Raw genomic sequence first — 10,126 nt, 5'->3', positions numbered from 1 at the left:
GAGTCAGTGGGCAGTCCCAATACTGCTACTAGGGTAAGTGTCCAGGTGTCTGCCGGGAAGAGACCAAGGCTTGTCCCAAGGGCCTCCAGCTCATCCTCTGCTTGGGGCCTAAGGGGCCCAGAGGGTTCGGGTGAGTAGGCTGGGTTCCATTTCTCATCACGATCCTGGCCAGAACTCAATACTTTTTGTATAAAGAAGACTGAATAATGTAGGACAGAGTAAGGGAATGCTCAATAATATCATTGCTGCTGACAGTTTCACAAAGACGAAAACAAGTGACTTTAACACGGAATAGTTTCAATACATTGTCACCATGAAAGCCTAACTTCAAATGATCATTGAAGGAAACTCCTTAGAGAATTTTTCTAGGGAAATGCAATGGAAAAGTGAACAATGACTAAAGAAGTCAAATTAGAGAGTTAAAAGTTTATATATATAAACTTGTAGTATATACATATATATATTAATATATATATATATATATATATATATATATATTTAGTTGTAGATGGACACTACCTTTATTTTATTATTTTTACGTGGTGCTGATAATCAAACCCAGTGCCTCACACGTGCTAGGCAAGTGCTCTGTCACTGAGCTACAATTCCAGCCCCCAGAAGCTCTTTAATTTAATACATTCCTATTTATGAATTCTTGGCATTATTTCCTGAGCTTAGGAGTCCCTTTGATAAAGTTGTTCCTGTGTCTGTATTTTGGAGAGTTCACCCTACATTTTCTACTCACAGTTGCAAAGTTTCTTGCCTAATTCCTAGGTCTTTGATTCATGTTCAGTTGACTTTTGTGCAGGGTGAGAGATAGGGATCTAGTCTCATTCTTCTACAGACAATAACCAGTTTTCCCAGCACCATTTGTTTAAAAGTCTGACTTTTTTTGCTGCCTTTGTCAAGGATCAGATGACTGCATCTATCTGGGTTTTGAGTTGATCTCTGTGTCCCCTGTTCCACTGGTCTTTGTGTCTGTTTTTTTGCCAGTACCGTGGAGGGTGTTTTTATTTTTATTTTTTCCATTTGTTTTGCTTTGTTGGTTCTGGGAATTGAACCCAGGGACACTTAACCACTGAGTCACATCCCCAGCCCTTTTTATTTTTTATTTGAAACAGGGTCCCACTAAGTTGTTTAGTGCCTCACTAAATTGCTGAGGCTAGTTTGGAACTCTTCATCTCCTTCCTCAGCCTCCAGAGCCATGTGGGATTACAGACATGGGCCACCATGCCTGGCTATCATGAGTTGTATTTTTTAAAATTTTTTATAATTTTTAAATTTATTTATTTATGATTATGGATAGGCAAAATTAATATCATTACAATGATCATATTACCAAAAGTGATACACAGATTCAATGTAATCCCCATCAAAATACCAATGACAGGGGCTGGAGTTGTGGCTCAGTGGTAGGGCACTTGCCTAGCACGTGTGAGGCACTGGGTTTGATTCTCAGCACCCACATAATAAATAAATAAATAAATGTAATTCCACGTGGCTCTGGGGTCTGAAGAAGGAGTATCAAGACTTCAAAACCTCAGCAACTCAGGGAGGCACTAAACAACAGTATCCTCTTTCATATGTTTTTTTGTAGAGGTCTTTCCTTGGTTAGATTATTCCTAGGTTTTTTGTTTGTTTGTTTTTGGAGGATGTTGTAAATTGGATTATTTTCCAGATTTCTTTTTAGCAAATTCATTATTGTGTAAAGGAAAACTTGATTTTTTTGCATGTTGATTTTGTAACCTGCTACTTGGCTCGATTTGTTCATCAGCTCTGGCAGTCTGGTAGAGCTTTTTGGATCTTCTAAGAATAGGATCATATAATCTACAAACAGTGATAATTTACTACTTCCTTTCTTATTTGTGTCTCTTTTATTTCCTTCTATTGCTTAATTGCTTTGGCTAGAATTTTAAGTGCTATATTGAATAGCAGTGATGAGACTGGACATCCTTATCTTGTTTTGGATTTTAGAGGAAATTCTTTCAGTTTTCCCCATTTACTATGATGTTGACTTTGGGTTTGTCATATATATAGCCTTTATAATATTGAGGTAAGTTCCTTCTGTCTCTGCTTTATTCAGTATTTTGCTAAATTTTGTCAAAGGTTTTTTTTTCTGCATCTTTTGAGAGGACTCAACAAGACTACAACAAGTCTTAATTCTATTTAACAGTGAATTGCATTTATTGATTTGTGTACATTAAACCATCCTTGCATCCCTGGAATGAAACCAACTTGGTAATGATGTACAATATTTTAAATATGTTGTTGAATACAGTTTGCTAATATTTTATTAAGGATTTTTGCATCTATGTTTATTAGGCATATTAGTAGTTTTCTCTTCTTGATGTGTCCTTATCTGGTTTTAGTATCAGGGTGATACTGGCTTCATAGAATTAATTTGAAAATGTTCCACCCCTTACTATTTCATGGAATCACTTGAGGAGTATTGGAAATAGTTCTTTAAAGATCTAGTAAGAATTTAGCTGAGAACCCATCTGATCCTGGGTTTTTCTTTGCTGGAAGGCTTTTTTATTACTACTTCAGTTTCCTTGTTTGTTATTGGTCTGTTTGGTTTTTTTCAATATCCTCTTGGTTCAATTTGGAAGTCAGATGTGTCTAGAAATGAATTCATTTATTCTAGATTTTGCAGTTTATTGGAGTATCAGTTTTCAAAATAATCCCTAATGAACCTCTGAATTTCTGTGATGTTATCTCCTTTTTCATTTCTAATTTTGTTGCTTTGGATCTTCTCTTTTTAAATTTTTTTAAAAAATTTTTTGGTTAGTTTGGATAAGAGTTTATCAATCTTGTATATCTTTTCAAAGAGCCAACTCTTCATCTCATTGATTCTTTGTATTTTTTAAATTCTCTATCACATTGGTTTCAGCCCTGATCTTTTTTTAAAATATTTTTTATTTGTTGATAAACCTTTATTTATTTATCTATATGTGGTGCTGAGAATCAAACCCAGTGCCTCACACATGCCAGGCAAGTGCACTACTGCTGAGTCCCAGCCTCAGCCCTCAGCCCTATCTTTTTTTTTTTTTAATAACACGTTTATTTTATTTATTTATTTTTATGTGGTGCTGAAGATCGAACCCATGGTCTCGTGCATGCTAGGCATGCCCTCTACCGCTGAGCCACAACCCCAGCCCCCTCAACCTTGATCTTAATAATTTTTTTCCTTTTACTGGTTTTATAGTTTGTTTGTTCTTGTTTTTTATAAAGTCTTGAGATGCGTCATTAGGTTGTTTATTTGGAATTGTTCTGATTTTTAAAAATCTGTTCTTTTCAGATTTACATGATAGTAGAGTGTATTTTGATATGTCATACATACATGGAGTATAATTTCCCATTCTTGTGGTTGTACATGATGTAGGGTTACACTGGTTGTGTATTCATGTATGAACATAGGAAAGTTATGTCCAGTTCATTCTACTGTCTTTCCTATTCCCATCTCCCCTCCCTTCTCTTCATTCCCTTTTGGCTAATCCAGGGAACTCTGATTTTCTTATGTAAGCACTCAGAGCTACAACCTTTCTCTTAAAACTGCCTTGTGCGTATTGTATCACTATTTTGGTTTGATTATAAGATTTTAAAAAATTCTCCCCTGATTTCTTCTACTACCCAGTCATTGTTCAAAAGAATATTTAGTTCAATCTTCATGTGTTTATATGGTCTCTGAAGGTTTTCTTGATTTAATTACATTTTTAGATTTTCTTTATTAATCACCCCCAACCATATTTCTTTAGACACAGGAATTTTGAACTTAACTACTTAGGAGAAAACAAGTTAAGATTGCATTATCCTGCAACTCATTATTGCAAAGTGTTGCAACTTGCAATAGCTTGGAAAAGAGGGTGAGAGGGAAGGGGAATGAGGCAGGGAAAATAAAAGAAAATAAATTAGGTTGATTAAGTGGAATTTTTTTTTTAATTCTCTGGGACCTTGAAGTCCTTTCAAGGACAGTTCATTTCTGCAGATTATTTTTTTAAGTGCATACAAAATGGAACCCAAATGGAGAATCCCTTAAGAACCTGCAGAGATGCAACATGATTATCCAGCAGCAAGCAGTCCAGCCTTTGGTCACGGGCACTTCCTCCTCCATTCCCAAGAGTTAGCGGGATGAAAACATTTTCTCAGTGATTTCATTTATTTTTTCTCAACATCTGGGTGTGCACAGTTCAGTACCTTGAGGAAATAGGACGGTTTTGCCCAAATATGAGGAGAATGTGACTCTAGGTCTTAGAGCACTTGCTGTTGCAATGCAGGTAGTCCCAGGACTTGAGGATCAGGTTGATGGAGTTATCTCAAGCACAAAGGTGATGTAGCCAATGTGGTCACCCACAGCAGCATCTGTAACTTTCAGTTCCAGAGGAGGTTCTCTGTGGCTAAAGAAGACCTGGGTGACTGTGTGGCTGGCTCTGCATTCTTGTTTTAACTCCTGAATGAACATCTTTCCATTGACCACATTGTCATCATCCTCAAACACTGTGCTGAAAACTACCCATGACTGTCCTTTTTAGATACAACATACATGTTCTTGTCATCTCTCTCATGGATATCGGTCCTATTCTCTCCTTCCTTGCACTCTTCTTGGAATTGGAAGTATTTCTCAAAGACAGAGGCAAAGCAATTTCACTTCAACATGCCAGCCCAAAGCACAAGAGAATTCTTGTATAACAAGAGACACAAATCTTGATTCTCAATTTATCAAGAAATTCCTGTAGCCAGGTATGGTGGTACATTCCTATAATCCGAGTGGCTCCAGAGGCTGAAGCAGGAGGATCATGAGTTCAACTAAGCAAGACCCTAAGCAATTTAGTGAGATGCTGTTTCAAAATAAAAGATTTAAAATAGGGCTAGGGGCTGGGGATGTTGCTCAGTGGTTAAACACTCCTGGGTTCAATCCTTAGTATCAAAAAGGAGGAGGAGGGGAGGAGGAGGAGGAGGAGGAGGAGGAGGAGAAACTCCTGTACATTCTCTTTAATAACTTATCAGCACTATGTGCCTGAAGTTCCTTGTAGAATTTCAAATAAACATTAACCATCACTTTTGCTTAGTCTCCATTAGGATTTGAATATGATAAAGGACCCCATCAAAATCTACAAGTGTCACTCTGTTGCTTCTGGTTTGTTTCTGGAAGCTGTATTCTCAAACTTAAGCCTGAACACCTCTTTAATGATGCTGTTGTTCACTTGCAGCAGGATCATGGTGGAGGCTGCCTTAGGTTGAAGAAGGAGAAACAAGGGTGGGTGAGAGTGGGTAAGAGAGGGAAGGATGGAGGGAGTGGCCTACTGCCCCCCGAGGAGGGAGGCTGGGGTGGGCAGTAGGTTAGGCAGAAAGGGAGAGGGACTGGGGAGAAGGGGAAGACATGAAAGCTGGCCTATATATACACTGACTGCGTGGTATCAAATTCTTATTTCATTTCATTATGATCTGATAAGATGCAAGGAATTCTTTTTTTTTTTTTTTTGTATTTGCTAAGAGTTGCTTTGTGGGCCTAAAATATAGTCTATTTTGGAGAAAGTTCTATGAGTAGCTGAGAAGAAAGTGAATTTGCCTGTTGTTGGATAACTTATTTTACCAATATCTGTAAGGTTATTTGATTTATAATATTTTAAGGTATGAAGAATATTTATTGAGTTTATGTCCGGATGACAATTTACTGGTGAGAGAGGTGTGTTGAAATCACCCAGGACTATTGCAATTGGGCTGAGTCTTTAAATCGAATAGTGTCTGTTTTATGTAAATAGATGTACCAAAGTATTCACTATCATTTCATATTTTCATTGGATTTTTCCCTTTACCAGTATGAAGTGACCTTCTTTGTCTCTTCTTTTTTTTTTTTTTAAAGAGATAGATGAGAGAGAGAGAGAGCGAATTTTTTAAAAATATTTATTTCTTAGTTTTTGGCGGACACAACATCTTTGTTAGTATGTGGTGCTGAGGATCAAACCTGGGCCGCACACATGCCAGGCGAGTGTGCTACCACTTGAGCCACATCCCCAGCCCCCTTCTTTGTCTCTTCTGATTATTTTTTGCTTGATGTCTTTGTTGGATATGAGAGAGTAGCTACTTCTGCTTGCTTTTGAGCTCCGTTTACATGGAATATTGTTTCCTTCCTTTTACTTTCAAACTGTGGCCATCTTTGCCTGTAAGATGAGTCTCTTGCAAACAACATATAGTTGGATCTTGTTTTTAATCTATTCTGCCAGTCTATGTTTCTAACTGGAGATTTGAGACCATTTATATTGTGTTATTATACATATAGATATAATAATTCCTGCCATTTTGATTTCTTTCTTTTTTTTAAAGAAAGAGAGAGAGAGAGAGAGAGAGAGAGGGAATTTTTTTTAATATTTATTTTTTAGTTTTCGGCAGACACAACATCTTTGTTTGTATGTGGTGCTGAGGATCGAACCCGGGCCGCACACATGCCAGGCGAGCGTGCTACCTCTTGAACCACATCCCCAGCCCTTGATTTATTTCTAATATCTAATTTGGTCCAATTTCTTATTTGCTTAGCTAGTCTTCAAATGAGATTTTTCCATTCGTGAACTCTATTTTTTTTAATACCTTTATTTTATTTCTTTATTTTTATGTGGTGCTGAGGATTGAACCCAGTGCCTCGCATGTGCTAGGTGAGCTCTTTACTGCTGAGCCACAACTCAGTCCCAACTCTGTTTTTTTTTTTATTGATTCTATGTTTAGTATTTCCTTATTCATTTTTTAAATGTTTTTTAGTTGTTGATAGACATTTATTTTTTTATGTATTTTTATGTGGTGCTGAGGATCAAACCCAGTGCCTCACACATGCTAGGCAAGTGCTCTACCACTGAGCCACAACCCTAGCCCTCCTTATGTATTTTTTATAGTGCCAGCTTAATGGCCATGAATTCATTTAGTTTCTCCTTATTGAGAAAGATTTTATTTCTTCTTTGATTTTGAAAGATAGCTTGGCTGGATAAAGCAATTTTGATTGACAGCTATTCTCCAAGATCCTCCCTGGATTTTAGAGTTTGTGCTGAGAAAGCATTAGTAATTTTTATTGGATTGCCTATAAATGTGACCTAATGTTTTTCCTCTTGAGGCTTTTAAAATTATATCCTTGTTAGGCATTTTAATTATAATGTATTTTTCTTTCTTTCTTTCTTGTCTATTTGAAGTTCTGAATGCCTCCCATATCTGGATGTCCATCTCATTCCTGAGGTTTGGCAATTTTTCTGTTATTATTTCCCTAAAGAGGTTATTCATGCCATTAGCATGCATGTCACAACCTTCTTGGATTCCAATGATTCTTAAATTTGGTCTCTTAATTTTGTCCCAGAGTTCTTATCTTTTCTGATCATGGTTACTTCTTTTCTTTTCTTTATTACTGTCTGAATGTTTAGAGCTGGCCACTCTGTCCTCTATATGGTCTACTCTGTTAAGAGATTTTCAACTGATTTTTTTTTTTTTTTTTTTTTGGTACAAAGGATTGAACCCAGGGGCACTTAACCACTGAGCCCTTTTTTATATTTTATTTAGATACAGGGTTCCACTGAATTACTTGGGACATTGATATGTTGCTGAGGCTGGCTTTGAACTCATAATCCTCCTGCCTCAACCTCCTGAGTCACTGGGATTACAAGTGTGCACCATCATGCCCAGCTCAACTGAATTTTTTATTTGATTTATTGTGCCTTTCATGTCCAAGATTTCTGTTGGGCTCCCTTTTAATCTCTACCTCCTTATTAAATTTTTTATTCATTTCTTGTACTGACTTCCTTGATTCATTGTTTTTCTGTGTTCTCTTGGAATTCATTGATCATTTTTATAATCATTCTTTTTAGCTCTTTATCTGGTATTTCATCCACTTCAATATTTTTGGAGGCCGTTGCTGGTGAATAATGAACCTTAGGAGGTGTTATGTTACCTTGCTTGTTCATATTTCTTGTGTTCCTGTGTTGGGATGGATTTCTCCTTTTTTTTTTAAGTGCCTCTTTCTTCTTTCTGCATCAGTTGGGGTTTTATTTTTTTATACATGTTTTTTATTGTCAATGGACCTTTATTTTAATTATTTATATGTGGTGCTGAGAATCAAACCCAGTGCCTCACACATGCTAGGCAAGTGCTCTACCACTGAGCCACAACCCCAACCCCTGGATTTCTCTTTCACTTTTATATGTGGGCCTTTTTAGAACACAGTTTTCTCTTGGTGAAGTGTTCTGGGAGCTGGATGTGGTGGTCCATGCTTGGAATCCCAGCAGCTTGGGAGGCTGAGGCAGGAGGATTGCAGATTCAAAGCCTGAGCAACTTAGCAGCGCTGTGTCAAAATGAAAAATAAAAAAGAGCTGGGATGTGACTCAGTGGTTAAGCGCCCCCAGGTTCAATTCCTGATAACGCCCCCCCCCCCAAAAAAAAAGAAGTGTTCTGGGGTATCAGGTTGTTGTAAATTTTTCAATATATTTCCAAGTGGGTTTTGTAACATGGATTTTCTGCTAATTATAATTGACAATTAGTGTTCTTTGATATATATTATTTCAGAGCTTGAGGATTCCACTTTCTCTATAGGTCTCATAAGAGTGGGGTCCTTGGCCAGGTGCAGTGGCCCATGCCTGTAATCCCAGCAGCTTGGGAGGCTGCCGCAGGAGGATTGCGAGTTCAAAGCCAGCCTTAGCAAAAGTGAGGCACTAAGCAACTCAGTGAGACCCTGTCTCTAAATAAAATACAGAATAGGGCTGGGGATATGGCTCAGTGTTCGAGTGTCTCCCCAGTACCTGCCCCTTTAAAAAAGGGTCCTTCTTGTAGATCGGGCAACTCTGTCACATACATTGGGGTATGTGGGGTCCACTGTCTATAGATTACTCTTCTAGGCTTAACAACTCTATTTTTTCACATCAGACAGGTAATGTGCTGATGTTATAACAAGGTTTAAAGAGAGGGACACAACTCACACAACAGTGTAACCACCTAATCATCATGTTTATACACCAAAAAAGACTACAACTCTGTCTATTCTAGAGGGGTACGGAGTGATCTAGATTGCGACTTCTAGTAGGTGCAGTGTCTTTGTGGTAGGTCTCTCTGTTTTGGCTGTAGTGACCCCCTAGCTGTTCCTACTTCATCATTTGGGGGTTTTCATCTCTCCTCTTTATTGTTGAGCATGGTTAGTGTGTGTGTGGAGCAAGGTGCACTGTCTCTTAGCTCAGTCGTGGGCCTAACTCAGCAGCACAGTCTCTAACCTGTTGCCCCATAGTGCCCCCAGTAGGTTCCCAGGACATCACAGAGAAGGGGAATAAACAAGAGCAACAGTAGCAGCAAACAATATACAGCATTAAAATGAATACCTGGTGCCGACCATGATGTCCACAGCACTCCTTACCCCAGAATCAGGAATGGCAGGGTCAGCAATTAACACCAGCAGCAACAACAAACAGCGGTGAACTAGATCTAGCATTCAAGCAAATAGCAGGGTCACCTGTGCCACCTGCAGCCCTGATAACCTCAGCAATATGCGTGCGACGGGGCAGGAATTACACAGGCCCAACGGTTCTGAGAGATGTGCAGAGTATAGTTCATTAAGAGAAAAGAGAACGTGATAGGAAGGTAAAAGAAAGCTTAGAACGTTCAAAATGAGAACAGAGAGAAAGAGAAGAAAGGCAGGAAGCGATAGCTGTAAACAAGAAGGGGAAAAAACAAAAGAAAGAGAAAACAAGAGAATTTGGCTATTAGAGGGAGAAGAAGGAAGACAATGAGCAATGAGAGGAACAAAACAGACAAAAATATCTAACGCTCAAAGACAAAGCATAATGACAAATGGATATAAAAAAGACAAAAATAGAAAAAAGGAAAATATGCATGTGTGTGTTTGGATCCACAAACCAATCAGCACAGTAAGAGCAGCCAAACCCAAAGGAGGGGCGGGGCTCAGCGGTGGAGCGCCGGCCTAGCACGCGAGAGGCCCTGGGTTCCATCCTCAGCACCACATTAAAATAAATAAAATAAAGATATTGTGTCCATCAACAACTAAAAAAAAAAAAAAGAAAAAGAAAAGAACTTCTTAATGAAAAATGAAAGCACTGTCTCCACGGAGGTGGTTGAGACAAGGCTGGATGCTGACCGCCTCTCTTCCCATTTC

The 10,126-nt window shown here is 38.3% G+C and overlaps 1 non-coding gene and 1 pseudogene across 1 annotated transcript; both read right to left on the bottom strand.

Moving 5' to 3' along the window:
• Positions 1-4,089: 4,089 nt before the first annotated feature.
• Positions 4,090-5,216, bottom strand: LOC107141555 (annotated as a pseudogene).
• A 3,667-nt stretch (positions 5,217-8,883) lies between these two features.
• LOC125610431 lies at positions 8,884-8,990 on the bottom strand. The gene has a single exon (XR_007340451.1). It is a non-coding gene; the product is annotated as a small nucleolar RNA U13 (small nucleolar RNA).
• Between the last annotated feature and the right edge of the window lie 1,136 nt (positions 8,991-10,126).

The sequence above is a fragment of the Marmota marmota genome, unplaced genomic scaffold (genome assembly GCF_001458135.2).
Source record: "Marmota marmota marmota unplaced genomic scaffold, marMar, whole genome shotgun sequence".
Classification (NCBI taxonomy): Eukaryota; Metazoa; Chordata; class Mammalia; order Rodentia; family Sciuridae; genus Marmota; species Marmota marmota.
Note: the sequence above shows the minus strand (reverse complement) of the source record. Positions and strands in the feature narration are given on the sequence as shown.